We start from the raw sequence: 16,842 nt of genomic DNA, 5'->3' as shown, positions 1-16,842 counted from the left end.
ATCGGAAGGTTAGGGGTCAGGACTCACACAACAAGCACTGCTTAGCGTGAGCTCTTATCCCGGAAATCCATCCATTCAAAGGGTTCGGATGAAATATTTAAAAAAAATATATCTAGCCCATGGTATACACAAAGCCTAACGCTAAGGAGCAGACAAATAAAAATTTGAAGAATCAGAAACTTAAACTGTGCCGGAATATCACCCCTTCACAGAAGCAATTCATCCAACCATGTAGGAGAGTCACGGTGAAATGCTACGTCGGGTCGCGATCAGTTCATATTTACATGAGTTTGATGCCCCGACGTGAGCGTGCAGACTGCTCTCAGCCTAGCCTGCTGTAGAGACCGCTGAGAGGGTCGACTGCCAGTGCCTATCACGTCCGCCAAACAGCCGGTGCCGGCCATGTCGTGCTCGGCGCTTCGTTACGTGCTGCTGCATGGGCAGCCCGCTGTCGGCATCAATTATTTCCGACTTCGCCGGCCAATCCCGGCGACACAGGCTCGGTGAAAACGGCCCGGTGCCTAGCACGGCGTCGACCCCTGCTGGCTTACTCAGTTTTGCCACCTCCCGCCGCGCTGGACAGAGATCGGGAGGGGCACGACCGGCCTGACTCACAAACGATGCGATCGATAGATCGATGTCGATACCGGTAGATAGATCGATAGAGCCATCGAAAAAACAGCACCAAAGCGATAGTCCCTTTGCAATCTGCAATTCTGACGCAATAAGACACCAAATGACGCATTTGCAGTCTTTGTGACTTTCCCATATTCTGAGAGCATAGTTCGCCCTAGTCAAAACATGCATTCATATTTTCAAGCGATATTGTCAAACACTGATGCTATTTCCTAATGTGTTGACAAGTCAGTTCCGGTTGCAAAACCGGCGACCCCACGCCAGGTCGAACGTCAGTGGTTTCACCATATTCCAATCATGGCTGCTCGCACGCAATTACTCGCAGAAAGGTGTTTTTTTGTCGTTCCAAACATCCTGCATTCGAGTAAACTGGCACTGAGTAATCGCTACCTTCAGCGACAAGCTGGAAATTCGGTTTGATGAACGTGTTACGCGTCAATCGCCGCCACAAATTCGGTTTGATGAACGTGTTACGCGTCAATCGCCGCCGCAATCTTTGGACTTCTTTCAATCCTGTATTCATGCGAAAACAGTGCATTTTGCTGCCCGTCGTCATCGGTTTGTCTTCGACATGGTCCTTATCACACCATGTGGTAAGGAACGGAAGATGCGACTTTGAATGAAAAGAGCCAAAACAGTGTACAATGGGCATTGTCATCCGACAAAGGATAGTCAGCAGGGTTCTGTCGGCATCTGGTCACGACGGCATGCGACGTTGCCGCGAAGAAAGCTACCTCACCTGTGCACCTGCCTGAAGGGGCTGGGCAGATGCAGCCGGGCAGGTGAGCGGACGATCCGGGAGGAGGCGGCAGCCAGGGTAGATGCGACAGAGAGGATCACCAACCGACGGCCGCGGCATCGCACACACTCGTCCCTCCACCGAGCTCGGTCCGCCCCTGTCCCTGTCACATGGCCGCCGCAGCGCTCCGGGGGGGGGGGGGGGGGGGAAACGTCACATGACCGTAACACGGCCGCTGCCGGGCCGTCACAGGTCCCTCAGAGCCGTCAAAGGAACATCACAGGGTGCCAGATGTCTGGGCTGGCGGCCTGTCCACCATTACACGGAGCGGCACCGGTGCCGTGACCGCCGGACGACGGGAGGTACGCTCCCGCCGCACGCGCTCGCGGCTAGAGTCACGGGCAGGGTCCGCCAGGGAGCTGGCACCCACACCACGGCCAGACCAGCTCGTACCCACACCACGGGTCAGACGGGCCGGCCAGCGTCCGTTCGCGACAGCAGCCGGTCCAGTCACATGGTCCTGCACCACCGTCAACAGGCCGGGCGACTGTCTGTTGTCACTGCCAGACAGCCGTCCGTGTCCACTGCCAACCCGTCTGACTTAGTTCACTGGAGGCGGCGCCGGTCACGCGGAGCACGCGGTGTCTCCAGCGTCGCGCCGTGCGGCACGTTACGTCATCCATGTCCAGACCAGCAGGTCGAGCAGTGTGACGACGGCGGCTGCCAGCCGGCCGGGCAGGTTCGGCGAGCTGCTCGTCTGCATTGCCGCCGGTTTCTCGCCTGAGGACGACAGACAGTGTCAGACGGCCGGGCAGACAGGACCAGATGGCCGTGGCGACGGCGTCAGACGGCTGAATGACAGCTTCAGACGGCCGTGGGACAGTGTCAGACGGCCGAGAAGGCGGGGGAGGATTCAGATAAACGGGGGGGGGGGGGGAGAGGAGGAAGGGTATCAGACGGCCTGTGGGGGCAACGTTAGTACAGCATCTGACGGCCTGTGTCCGCTTCAGGCGGCCCCACGAAAGCTGGCCCCGGTGGCATTCAAATGTGCCGGGCTCTTTGATTTCCAGCTGCCGGTCCAGCTCGTGTGCTTCCCATGGTTCTAAGTAGCGTTCCGGCTGATGTCTGGTGAAGACATTCAGGCACCATGACGGTGTCGGTTCTTCCCTGCGATTGAAATGCATGAACGCAGGATGGAGGTTCTGTGTAATCGTGGCATGTGAAAACGAATCGAAAAGAAACCAACGCGTGCCCTATGTTGAGCCAATTAAGCCATTTTTTTGGGGGACCCTCAAAGCGTTTCAAAGAATTTGTGAAAGTCATTAACAAGTATAAAAAGTCTTCCTGGACAAAATGGGGCCACCTTAGAGGGGAGCCTTCTGGGAGCCTCGGGGTACTTCAGGGGGTGTTTGCTTCTGGGGAAGGGTGAGTTACTTCTGACTACGACAGTGGTCCCTTTATCCAGCAAACCGTCTCCCTGTCCGAAAAGGGGCTTTATGTGCTAGAAAAGGGCCTCCTGATGTTAAAAGAGGTCTCCTGACCCAGAACACGGTCTCTCCGTTTTTCAAAGGGGTCTCCAACTCAAGGAAAATGCTTCGTCGTCTCAACACAGGGCATTCCGATCCGGAAATGCGGCCATCTGATACACTGGCCCGCAGTCAGGCGAGTGCACTGGGTGCCCGCGCATCTTCTAGGATGTGGGGTGTCTCCCCCTGGCCACGTTATGTGCAGCCCCTGCACTTAAAGGGAGTGTTTCACAGTTAAAAGAGTGTTTTGAACTGAAATAGCTGTACTGAAGACCTTTCGGTGCAGTTCACAGCTCTGTCCTTTTTAAGACCTAACCCCCTCTAATTTCTGAGCTACACGCCCGCGAAAATGTAGAGTATTTCTGGGAGAGTACTTCAAGGTCACCTTGGCATTTATGACGTCATGATAACGTCATTCAAATCCCGCCATTTCATAATCCATGCGAGGATCATGGCCAAGAGATGTATGATGGTCGAGTCGTTTTTATCTGGCGTTCGTGAGCACGATTTCCAGATATAATGATCGTCGCTTGGTCCTCAATCAATGTTGTGCAAGGTACGATGACGTTACCAAACAATAACGTATCGAGGAGTGTGTTTACTAAACAGAGAAGTTGTAGTACCTGGAGCGGTGTTTTATTCTTAAAAGTATACCAATAGTTACAAGTGAGCTTGTTCTATCATATCTGATTCCGGCTTTAATATCTTCAAATGCGTAGCATTCCCTTTAAAGGGAGTGTTCACATTTGAGGATAGTGAGGTAAGCATCAGATGTGATGAAAACACACACTTGCATCTATAAGTTTGCTTTTACGTGGAACACACTACTCTAGATAACAAAATGTAGCCATGTACTTAATATATTCTTCACTATGACACCGTTTAATGGCGTAATGAAAGCCTTTTTGACGCCAGAGTCGCTGCTAGACTGCCCGTGTCGGAACTGTCACTGCGGCAGACGAGCGGAATACCTCGTAACACGTCAACTAAACGAGGGTGGGCGTGTTTGTTGGTGAGCGTTTGCAACACACATATAACGTTATGTGCTTGTGTTCTGGCCCTTTGACGTGGTACTCTTGCATATTTTCTCCGTGATTTTAAGCTGTTTGCTTGAATTCCCATGCATGGCTGTGGCGCTATTCTTGACGGGTTTCTGTGTTTTGAGGTTCCCAGTCTTAGTATTGTCAAAACTCGTACCGCTGCCCAAAGTGCTGTATCACTTAGCACAAAACGTGACTCGTGTTTGAAACGTGCACTCGACGCCAGCAATTGTTTGGTGGCCAGCTGATGTCCGATGATATCACGAGTCATGCTGACGTAGGGCAGACACAAATAATTCGATGATCATATTTTTATTGACCCTAAGTACAACATGATCAAGGAGATGGCGGCATTCGGTTGACGTTTCTATCTCATCGTACATGTCTGGGTGGCCTTAAAATAGTCTGCACGACATAGCCTGCAAAGCTCGCGGGTGTGAAACTCAGGACCGAGGGTTTTATTCTTAAAAAGGGCATGGCTGTGAAATGCCACGAATGGTCTTCAAAGTAGCCATCTTAGTTCAAAGCCCCATGCACATGAGGGAAAATCCCTTTAAGGAATGAATTTCACAAAAATCGGATGGAAACTTTTCTGGTGTTGAGATTTGCGAGAATCCTAACGGTAACTTTGGAGCCAGCAATTTGGTTCAAACCCAGCATCGTTCATCCTAGTTGCGTTTCAGGACATTCTCTGAGCTCTGGTGTTGCCAACGGTTTCATTTTCACTTAAAAATGTTAACAAATTTCTCTCACAACTAGGAGGTACTGAAACGGCTGATCTTAAAGTATCAGCACTGGGATCTCCTACGGTATGCACGCGCGTTACATAACCTTCGGCTTCACACAATGGTTACATATCAGCCTGGCTTGAAGAAAATGATAATATCTGAAAATATTGAGGCAAGCGTCAGATGGGACGAAACAATCTCACATATAACTATCAATATACTTTTAAGTTGAAAGGCTGTTCTACACATCGTAATTTCTCCATTTAGTAGATATGCTCCTCAAGACGTCATCGTGCATCGCACACCACTGATTGAGAGCCAATTGGACGCTGATATATGTGAAAATTGTGCTCACGAACGCCAAATATGACCGGCTTGACATTCTTTTAGTCTTGAGCTTCCCATGGCCAGTGGAATAGCAGGATTTGAAAGATGTTATTATGACGTCATGGCTGCCTGGGTGGCCTTGAAAAAGCCTGTACGAAATGGTCAACACACCTTCGCTGGCGTGTAGCTCAGAAACTATCGTGCTTGGGTCATCAGAAGGCCAGGCCGGGAGCTGCACCGAATGATTTTCGAGATGTCTATTTGAGTTGAAAACCCCATAAAAATGTCAATACTTCCTTCAAAACCCGAACATTGTCCTCCCCGTCCCCTTACCAGCGTCTCTGCTGGCTTCGGCCTAATGCGGTCTTGAGCTGCTGAATTCGGCTTCCTCATGAGGAATTTTTCCATTCAGCTGCGACTTAACTTCACAATAACACGTGCGTACCCGTCCTGTCATTCCCATACACATGCCACACAAATTTGCAAGGCTCTGACACATACATGCCTGAAAGCCAAACACCCTCAAATCATTCTCAGGATCAACTGACACCCGTCGACGGCGGGGGAATAATTGTCCCAAACTTCGCGTGTAAACTGGCATACGAGATGAGCCCGGAGAACTTTTCCATTCGCAATGCTAACACCGCGTCTAGACCGCAAGTTAGTTCCGCAAAACGTTGTACCGATCGGCTCCGATTCCGGCCTAGTGATCTTTAAGTGATGGTTCGGCTTGGGTCTCGTGTTTCGTACCTTCGAAGCTGCTGACTTGCGTCCAGCTCAGTTTGAAACCACTGGCTTCGGATTCGGATTCACATGTTCAAGCACGAAGGCATTGGCTGAGATAACTATTATTAGGGGTGCCCCTTTTGCATGACGTGGGGATATTTATCCACAGTGCGACCTCTCTCACTATTTCGCTGCGGAGCACATCAGTAGACAAGTGACGAGATTAAAAAAGTCTAGGGGTCATCCATCGAGCTAAAAATGCCCGCGTTTTACCTCGGGAATGTTGCTAATATTGTACAAACTTGCTTCTGGCAAACAAACTTCGGCACGTTCTGTTCTGCCCCCAAACGTCTCCTGAGCTTACGCGCGACCCCTGCCACATACCGCAGGGTCCAGTCCAGGATGTGTTTCCAGTCCAGTCCGAGGAAAACGGAAAGTGCATGAAGCGACTCAAACCCAGCCCGCCAAGACTGAGTGCATCGGAAGGTGGACGCTCAAATCACTGAGCTCCTGGACAGGACAGAAACTTACCTGAAACTTTCCCACAATGTAGAGCTTACGTGTGTAAAAGGATGAGTATTGAAACGTCCAGAGTTCATAAAGTCCAGTGGTCAAGAAGTCCGAAATCGCAGCATCCAGCGTTCATAAGGTCCAGAAAACGTCCAAAGCCCCTGGACAGAGGAGAATCATAAAGTTCAGTGTTGATAAAGTCCAGCGTCCATAAAGTCCAGTGTTCATAACGTCCAGCGTGCGTGAGACCCACGGTTTGGAATACTATCCCACTTTCTCGCAACATTTCACCTAACGGTTCGGATATTGTCCGATAGAGGGCTACCGGAGCCGATTTCGTCCGCCTCAGCCGGCGAGCGACGTCATGACGTACGGTGCCGCCCGGTTATACACCACCGTGCATGGACATAGACAACGTTTTGTTTCAGCGCACCAACTTTGCCGCGTCAGCATGCTCTTGGCAGCAGGCGCATTAAATAATTCAAAACACTGATCCCTGGCTCGTGGCATCGGAAATAGCTGGTTATTCGGCAGTAGCTGCACGGTAATCGTGGAAAGCACCTGTCAGGTTGTCTGCTGTTTGGTATTGTGGGCTATGGATAGGATTCTCCGCGGTATTTGGTTCCGTTATTTACTGTATGAGTTGGTGATGTTTCTCACTTTTTGAAGGAATTGATGACTGATGTGTAAGGCTGACTGATTGGATGTCTGCTCCAGGTAGGCGCGCATATAGATCTCCAGCTCCTGGCACGCTAACCTACATTGTTAGTGATTTTATTTGACTGATTCCCCTCCCTCCTCCACTGCAAACTTTTCACACGCTCCTGCAAACGGGGATTATTCTGAATTCTAGATGCCTTTACTCTCAAAGAGAGAGGGTGGGGGCTGTCTCATCAGCTGAATCCGGATACTACTTCCTGGTGAGACACGTTCAATGGCTCAGCCTAAAAACAATTCGTTTCTTCGATTAAGTACGCTTTAAACGGGTGTGGTTTACCAAATAAGTTGGTTGGCTGAGCGATGAAAATACAACGAAGGGTACCGCGATAAGATGCCAACGAATTGATTTCTCTCCGAATTGGGCTCCCTTTCTCACAAATCTGCAGGCTGCAACCCAAATTACGGCGGGGGGTGAAAACCCTGCAACTGAATAGGGAACCGCACTCCTGGTTGGAAGTAAAGAGGAAGTAAAAAAGCAAACGCTGAATGCGAGTGTATTCAACTGCCTGCCAAACGTCACGCAAAACACACGCACGTGCCGCGCTTAAAGGCACTGTTGATTTACCATCTGAACAGCGGGGCTGAATGTATGTTACTGAGCTGGTTTGCGATAGATAAGCTGAATGAATTGGGAGAATCGTGAGCTTGCATTCGCCATCCACTTCATCAATCTTGACACACTTTCTTCCTTTTGCGCTTCAGAACCTCCTAAGTATAGAATTTCGGGTCCAGCAACACCAGTCTGGATATTATGGGAACGGGTGCAGTTCGCGCTGCTGAGGGGCGATGGTGGGACGGTAGTTAGTGGTTAGGGTGCTCATCTCTGGACTTTTGTATGCTGGGATAGAGTCCTGGCGACACCACTACCACATCCCACGTACCTAATGCCTGGTAAATGGGTAATAGAAGCGTTCCGTCTCGAAATAGCCACAGCAACCGGTGACACGTACAGCCCCGATCGGTATTACAGCCCGTCCCGACAAACAGATCGCCGCCCGCCAAATTTGCAGACAGTGCTTCCGCTCAATCACTGCATATATGTGGGAATAATAATGTGCAATCGGTTGGACGAGGAGCTCGGACACACAGGCCAGCCCAGAGGCTGCCCAGCTCGACGGTCCGCCCGGCAGCTACTCCAGCAGCGGGCCGGCGGACAAGGCAGCCCGGCCGCCAAAAAAGAATGCATTCACGCGCGCACCGTCCGTCGCCCGAGAACGGAACCCCGCCACACGCGCATGAGGTCTGTCCGTGGGGCAGCTCGTCCGCGGTCGAAACACTGCCAGCTCAGTCGGGTATGCCGCCATCTTCGCGTCAGAGCCCGAGGTCCCTGACTCGGTTTCACTCGGTTCGCCGCAGTACACATCCCGGCGGGCCGGACATCCGGACATGTCGGACATCTCGGGATCTCGCTCGTGCTGGACCAGAGCCGCCCCCCCCCCTTCCTTCTTCTTGACGGGCGTCTTAATGGAAGATGTTTACATCAGTCAGGAACTAACATCGGACAGGGTCCCTCTGCCCGTTTTCTTTAGGGTCCAAAAGCGTCGAACTGGGATCCCTGTGCCATTTGTTAAACCCGCTACTCTTGGGACCTTTTTGAAACCGTGAGTCGCCCCGCGTTGATCCGGGGTCAACCATCCCGGCCAGAGGGCCTTCGGCGTCAGAGAGGGGACCAATGTATCATGTGTAGTAATAGTTACCGATTGGAAATCTGAAAGGGGACGGAAAGGTCCTTCATCCCCAATCGAGAAATGCATGGGGTCTCAATTCTTAGCTGAAAACTTTATTGGGTTCGGGCTGTTGAAAAGGGGGGGGGGGGAGAAGAGAGCGAGGGGTCAAGGAAACCCCTGGGAGGAGCTCTTTTCGGAACCGTGAAGCCACAAAATGACCATACTGAATGAGAAGAGCAAAAATACTGCCAAATAAAAATTTGGACAATACCGTAGCAGCGTCTAGCAGTCCAAGAAGCCCTCCCTGGTAAACTCGTGGACCCCCTCTGGCCGCTCAGTCGGGACATGCGGTTAAGTCATGCATCATATTTCGCGCCAGGTAGTGGTCCAGAATCGGCCAAGACAAAGGGTCATTATAGGTTAAGTCGATCGGCTTTGTTCTCGAAAATTAGCTTCAGCGCGTGTCCCCGTTCACTAACAACAGTCTTATGGCAGGGCAATGCGAATACACATTCAAAATTACTTGTGTCTCAAAAACACTGCCGTGCTAAAAGCTCAAATGCGTCACATATGTTTTCGTGATTGACGGTGGCAAATCATTTAGATGACTCTTTCGGTGAAAATGACAGCATATCGTGCAATTCTCTGTTTCTTGTGAAGATTGTCCAGCTCCGGAATATCTGGCCGAGTAATGACCAGAGCGACATAAGGGGAGAGCTTTGGCACCCAAAGATCAGAGTGCAAAAGTGTGGATTTATGTAATGTTGCGCTCAGGAAATATGTGACTGATAGTGATATCCCTTCTGCATGTGCATTGTACGTATGTTTAAGTACCTATGCTCGTTGTATGTCTTAGCCATCGCCCTGATTCGCCGTTTTGCATAACTCGGACTGAGAGGGGGAGAAGGGGTTGTGACCCTCCCCCGGCGTTTTCAAGCTGATAAAGATGGAGCTTGCCGAGAACAGCAGTATATTGTTCTGAACACGATCTCACGATTGGTACTAGTTTTTATGTTGTTGACAGGTCAAAGGTCGAATTTTACAGAAAAACCGCACTTTGTAGCTTTTCTTTATGTTTACGAGAACAAGCCTTGCAATGACACAAACCTTAAACTGGCGTTGGTCTTGTTCAATTCTGAGCAAATTCTGTAGTTCAATTCTCTCGGCGCCCACCGCCTGAGCAGGCCATAGATCGCCGTCGAGTGCTCATCACAAGCTGCCACTGCTCCAAAACCAGAAAATCTAGGAACACGTTTTGGTATCAAAACACGTGCCATGATCACCTCCAATCATGGTGAGGGATAAACGTCATCCTATTGCAGCGTTGGATATCGGCAACGATTTTTCGTGAAACGATATTCCTCATGTTGCTAATAACTGAAGCAATAGCGGGCAAAACAGGAAAAACAATGTTTACTTCCTTCCAAAACTGCTTACTCCTAGCTTGACCTCACGCCGACCCCGTCCCAAAAGACCAAGTCTCTCGCAACAAGTTGTGCTCTGTTCATGGGCTGGCGCCGAAAGGTTCCGATGCTCGCGAAACTTTTCCCGTTCGAACAACGAGAACATCTTCATTGACGCGCCAGACCGTTCGCATGCGTTTGGCGACAGGCAGGTTGGCGCGAACGATTGAAAATGGCGCGGACGATAAGATAATCGACCAAGGCAACCGATCGCTTTTATCGCGTCAGACGAACTGCAGTGAACGCATAAGACCGAAGGAAATATGACGAAGACAGGGTATGCAATTTGAATATGATCATAATAGTTTTCGATACGTTCAGCTCCTTCCAACATTTCGCTAAGTCTTTGATAATGGATGTAGGAGCACACAGCACGCTTACAGCAAGCCCAGTGTGTGGGGCATGCTACAAGTGCTCTTGAAACAGGAGATGCAATAGTGTAGGCGTTACGCGACAAGCAACTGATCGCTTGTGCCAACACCGAGACAAATGTCAGAGCATCATGCCATTGTCGGTATTTAGCGGATACGTGGCCGGTAGGCGGTAGTTGTGGCAGCTTTTGCCATTTAACTTGATTTGTCCGCCATTTCAGGCGGAGGCAGGTTTTCCCTAATGCATGTCTCGGGTAACATGACAGCATACCGTGCATTTGTGTTTCTTCTCACGCTTTTTTTTCTAGCCTCCGTGATATCATGCCTAGTCATGAACGGAGTTATATAACGGGAGATGTGTCACCAGAATTAGATTGCAAATGTGTGAATTCATATCATGTAATGCTTAGAAATATGTGGTTGATGGTGATATCTCTTCTGCATGTGTTATGCCGTGCGCATGTGTAAGTACCTACTCTCGCTGTCTTACACATTCTCTTATTGCTGCGCTGGATATCGGCAGTGATGTTTCGTGCAAAGATGATCCTTATTTTGTCGACAATTGCAACCATGTGAGGCAAGAATGTTTGCTTTCTTCCACATTTCCTTGCTCCTTGTTTCATCTGACACTGAGCCCGCCTCCGAAAACCAACTCCCGCGAGACAAGTCGCGATCTGTCTGGGTTCCGGTGCTAGACGACTACGGCGCTAAAGAAACTCAAGGCGGGAAACGTCCCCGTCCGACCAATTAGAAATGCCATAAGACCATTTTCATCCCCGCGCCGAACTTCACGCGCTTGGCAACAGGCAGGCTGGCGCGAATGAAAATGGCGCGAACGATCAGCTGATCGGCCAGGGCAACCGATGGTCGTAACCGCGTAAGTCAGAAGTCAGTGAACCAGACTTCGCATAAGGCCAAGATAAATGCAACCACGATATATATATATATATATATATATATATATATATATATATATATATATATATACTGTGGATGTGATAACCACAGTTTTTCATAAGCATAGCTCATTTCATTGTTTTGCTACGTTTTGGTAACGGGGGTAGGAACACCGTGTGCTCGGGGCAAGGGCAGCAGGGAGCATTTTGAATGGTACTTATTACAAACGCTATTGAAACGGGATGAGCGATGCAGTATGCAATAGGCGTCTAGCAGCAGGCCGTATGTAGCAGCACAGCGTGCGCACCTGTTCGCGTGCGTACCTGAACCGCTGGTTGGTACCTGTTGACTTGAAGGAAACATGTGCTCAGAACCTGCGTGGGAGAGTTATGAGGCAGCATGGCCCAGCGCACATGTCTCGTGCGAAGGAGGCACCAGCTACATAGCATGTACGAACAACACTTTTCGGAACACAAAATTGGGTTTTGCAGTCATAAACACAACATGGTATATACTCAGATCCACACCAAAGTGACACAAATGGGGCTCGCGACAGGAGCCGAATGACACATTAAGAAGAAATAACGGGCTACGCTTTGAGGTGATGAGGCGGTGAGGTGTGTCTTGTCAACCGACATTGACCAATGGCGGATCCAGAGCTGAAGGGGATGGGGTGGAATTGGGCTATGCCCTCTGTCCCTTGGGGTGAGGGGGCAACAAAATACAATTGTGAAGAGGCAGCAAAATCTTCATTTCGCATCTACATAACCTTTATTTTGAAAAGACCCCAAAATTGCACGGGCGCCACAAATGACCACGAATATTTATTTTCGATAGGCACTGAAATCAGGGTACACCATAAACGGCCCAAGCCGTCATTTCCTGAGGGCACCAAATTTCAGAGATACAGCAGTGTTGTGTCTCGTACCCTGACGAAATCCTGGATTGTCCCCTCGGGCTAGCGGGAACTGAAATGGTCTGTTTGGAGCACCATAACTTTCATTTCGCTGCACCATAACCTTTATTTTAACGAGCCCCCCTATCTAACCGAACAGTTTAAATTTCTCAAGGCTTTGGTTTTAAACAGCGTTCAAAATCCATGGATATCACAATATCTATGCCCTTCACCCGCACAAAATTATCGATCTGCCTGTTCCACTCAGAGAGCACTAAAAACAATTCATTACCTGGTATCTTAGCTTTTATTTTCTAGAGGCACATGCTTCCTGAGACACCACAAAGCGGATGCGGGCCCAGAGGGGGCGGGGCCATGTCGTCATTCCTCTCCCTCTTGGGCCCAGGGAAGTTTGGACGCCCTGAAGAGGCACTAAATCTCATTGCAAAATGGCAACAATGCCTTTTTTGGGACCACGTAGCCTATATCTTTATGAGACACCAAATTACAGGGGCACCACGACGTTCCTGCCTAGGCCTCGACGAAACCCTGCGTCGGCCCATGCGGTGACGGAGCACCAAATCCTTCATTTCGGGGCAACATAACCTTTTTTCAAGAAGCACCCAATTTCAGAGCGTACCAGAAAGGGCGCTAACCCTTTATTCTGAAAGAGCCATTAACTCCAGGGGCATAACTATGTTGAGCTTTCCACCCTGATAAAACCCTGGATTGCACCCAGGGGCAGGGAGGCACAAAAACCGTCCTTGCGGGGCGACATCACCTTGATTGCTAAAGGGTACTAAACTAAAGCGGGCCATTTACAAAGCCCAAAAACATACTTAAAAAGGGCACCAAAATCCAGCGGCATTACAATCTGTGTGCCTTTCAATTTGGAAAAATTCTGAACCGGACCGTTCTGGGAAGGGGCACCCTGTTCAAGGAAACAGGCAACAACACCCTCCGTTATCATTGGGGCTTTACGATGCGTCATCACAATACCCGTGCCTCTCCATTGACGAAATCCTGCATCGGCCCATTCTGCCAAGCGACACCTTTCTTTCGGACCACCATTGCATTTTTTCCTTGAGACACCAAACGCAAGTGGACGATTGAAAGAACATTTGAAGGTAGTCCAAAACTTCCCTTTCAAGGGGCACCGAAATACAAAGGCACCACCGTTGCCCTACCTTACATTGTTGAAATCCTGGTTCGGCTCCTTCAGTGAAAATGCCGCAAGAACCTTGATTGGGGGCATCATAACATTTATGTTTATGAGCCCCCAATTCAAACTGGAACACCACAATCGGCCGAAACATTCATTTTAAGGCGATGCCAGATTCCAAGGGTACTGAAAATGTTTCCTAAAGCATTATTTTCGCGGGAACCGAATTAAGCACAACTCCCCCACCTTCCCCTGAGGCTCCAAGGTTCCCATGCGTTTCGAAGGTCCTTTTTTGGTCCCTTGGGGCCGAAGATCAGGAGCCCGATTGAACGGTCCGAAGGACAGGCCAGAGGTCGTATGGGGGATCACAGCCTGAAGGCCGGACCCTAAAATGTAAGAGCAGCTCTAGCACTGATCGGAGACCCGTGCGACTGTGTCTCTATGTGAAGCAACTGACTGACAACAGCCATATCAAACAGTCCGTTCCGTGCTATTCTGGGGCGTAGGGGTTATTTCCTGAGCAGAGACAAGGCCAATATCTCTAAATGCCAATTGGAAGGCATCCTACATTCGTCGGGAAACCTGAAACAATAAAGGAAGCACATTGCTGGTCAGTGACCACAGCCCCTAGCAAGAGACCATGTGTCGGCAATGAGCCCCAACCAGGAGATTTGCTGAATAGGGATGATGATGGGCCCCCGTATGTCAAAAAGTATATTGTGCTGGTCTGGACTCTCTCAACAATGAAAGGATTTATGAGAAATGACAAAACGGGATTCCCATGTACAATGAGACAGTGTAGAGGCCTGTGCCAGCCAGAGACACGGGAACCGGAAGAGAGATCCTCTGTACCATTTAAACCAGGGACCGATAAGGCGAATTAGTGTCTCGATGCCAATTATTGACTTCCTGTGCCAGTAAAGAGTCTGTTTGCATCAGCGAAAGCCCCTTCGCCGATCCGTTGCTGGATGTCTCAGTAAGAAAGCCAGCCGCATCCAGGAGGAGACCGGTCGTGATGCTGGAGACCCCAGAATGGGACGTAATGTCTTCAGCTGCTGACCAGAACGTTTTACCAATGCAATTTAGTTGGCAGACCAGTTGATTCTCTGAACGGGTTCAGCAGCTGCAGCATTATGAGCAAGAGAGATTACATCATTGCGCCTTCCCATTGCGCCTTCCCGTAATCCGTCCCGACTACCAATCTAAAAATTGCACTAGTGAAACATCCGGCAAGGGGACACTTTTCACATGCATACCCACTGACTTCATAAAGCGCTGGAAAGTACCCATTTCAATGCGTGGTCATTTCCATTCGTCTGTTGACCGCTGCCGGGTGTTGCTGCAAGGTTCCGTATGCTATAATGGTGTAACCACATTTTTGTTCCGACGTCTCACGGAGCACCTCACGGAGGGGGCAACAAGGAATCACGTACAGCCCGACCACAATATTCTCCTCGCGAGCCAAGCGCTTACACAAAACACTGCAATTCTATTATCTGCACACAAAACAATGAAACTCAACATTCTGGATGCATTTCTCATCCATGGCCACAAACGACTTCTAAACAAAGAAATAAATCAAACTGCTGAGTCATCTCTTTGGAGCAGCATCACAAGTAAATCACTAAGGCAATGAACAAGACACTGATGAATGGCGCGGGTATTGGGTGGTTGGCATGCAATGTTGTGATTTGCTGCATTGGTTGTGTTATTCACAGTGTGTGGTGCTAATGATATCTTCTGCACGGCTAAATAATTGTTTGTTGTTGCCAAGTTAAAACGGCAGAGAGTCCTGTCCAGTGCAAAGTTTATTACTGGTTTGCACGCTCGTGTTTTATGCTGTGATGATTTGAAGTGCTTACGGTTCCGAAATGAAATGAAGAGCCAGATATATAAAAGGGTAAGACACCAGTCACATACCGCGCAAGTTCTGCGAGCTTCGTGTATCTGTCGTCCTAAAAGCATATATATATATATATATATATATATATATATATATACATCATTATTAAACGCTATGTGCGATTCGGTCAAAAGCACCGGTCAGAACTAACACGACACCATATCGGAGTGATCGGAAGCAGTAAACTTCACAGTAACTAAATCTCCACACGTGTACACTTTGAAAATGCAAGACAACTGGAGAAGTCCTCTTACTTTATGAGCTCCTTGGACCTCGGGGATGTACCCACCAAAAATTATCGTATTCCGGCCATTAAGTTTTGATATTGGTATGTGTGCAATTCGTGTACGGGAACCTAGCTTACTGCGCACAGCCCTAGAAAACTGGGCGTGCTTTGTATACAAATACATGGAGCTTGTTCATCTTCGTCGGATTATGGTGGATTCTGTCATTTAAGGCTTAAAGTTCTACCTTAATTCTTATTTCTTTTAGTATTTGTATAGTATTTCTATAAAACATTACAGCATGCACTCAAATTGGCTGATAAACACCATCAAAATCAAGCATGAGCTTGATTTCTAGCTTATACATGGTTAGCCGGGTAGTTAATGAGATTAGCTGATGGCTGGGGACTAATACAGAGCTTTTGCTTTGTCTGTTGCAAGGGAATACAGAATATACTGTCCTTAAATAATTTATTAACACGTAACGTACAGGTATAATAATCATCACAAATTCAGTAAACAATTGGAACAAGATGCACGACGTAGGCGGCGCGTAGAATTATGTTTGGCAATGACAATAACGGATTCGCCGGCGTAATCCTCATAGCCGCAAATTCAGTCATCAGTCGGTAAGAAGTAAAGCCCCGATAGAAGTTACTAAGATCCCCGTCAATAGCGTAGGCCCTCCTATGATATGGAAAAACCTGGGACCACTCAGGACGGCACCTGAGCAATCGAAACTGCCGCGGCAGGCCAACAAAGAAGCTCCAATGAACTGTGAAGTGTCCTCATAGCAAACGAGAAGAACCTCACACCAATATGGTGGAACCTTTGAACGATCGGGAGCACCACGGCAAGCCAACATATAGGGTCCGGCCGGAGTACAGGATCCCATGAACAAAGGGCACTAGCCGAAGATCAGTGTACATGAATTAACACTCCTGTGTGATCAAGAGTGCCCGGGCAGGTTAACAGAGAGAGTTCTGACAAGTGAAGGGTACTCAGCAAATGAGCTCAAAAAGGGAAAGAGATATAGGTCAAAGAAGAGGGCCCCTGAGCATCGAGTGCCTTGGAGCGTTGCCTCATATGAGTCCCCAGCAACAGCACGGGGTCCTCCAAGCAAATGGAAAGAACCCGATACCAATATGAAGGGGCATCTGAGCAACCGAGTGTACCCTGGCCCTGATACCCTGGAACCGCGCGGGCGCAGCGATTCCTGCCGAGCCCGCGCCGCCCGCCATGTCTCCGGCCGCGCCGCCGACCGGTGCATCTGCGCCCAGTCCGCCGGTGAGCCCCGGGCGCGGTCGC

The 16,842-nt window shown here is 49.3% G+C and overlaps 1 pseudogene; it reads right to left on the bottom strand.

Annotated features, from left to right (window-relative positions):
• Positions 1–2,039: 2,039 nt before the first annotated feature.
• LOC119102461 (zwei Ig domain protein zig-8-like) overlaps positions 2,040–16,842 on the bottom strand; it is an 85,061-nt pseudogene continuing 70,258 nt past the window's right edge.

Source organism: Pollicipes pollicipes, unplaced genomic scaffold, assembly GCF_011947565.3.
Source record: "Pollicipes pollicipes isolate AB1234 unplaced genomic scaffold, Ppol_2.1 Scaffold_5724;HRSCAF=6776_pilon_pilon_pilon, whole genome shotgun sequence".
Classification (NCBI taxonomy): domain Eukaryota; kingdom Metazoa; phylum Arthropoda; class Thecostraca; order Pollicipedomorpha; family Pollicipedidae; genus Pollicipes; species Pollicipes pollicipes.
This window is presented reverse-complemented; position numbering and strand designations above follow the sequence as displayed.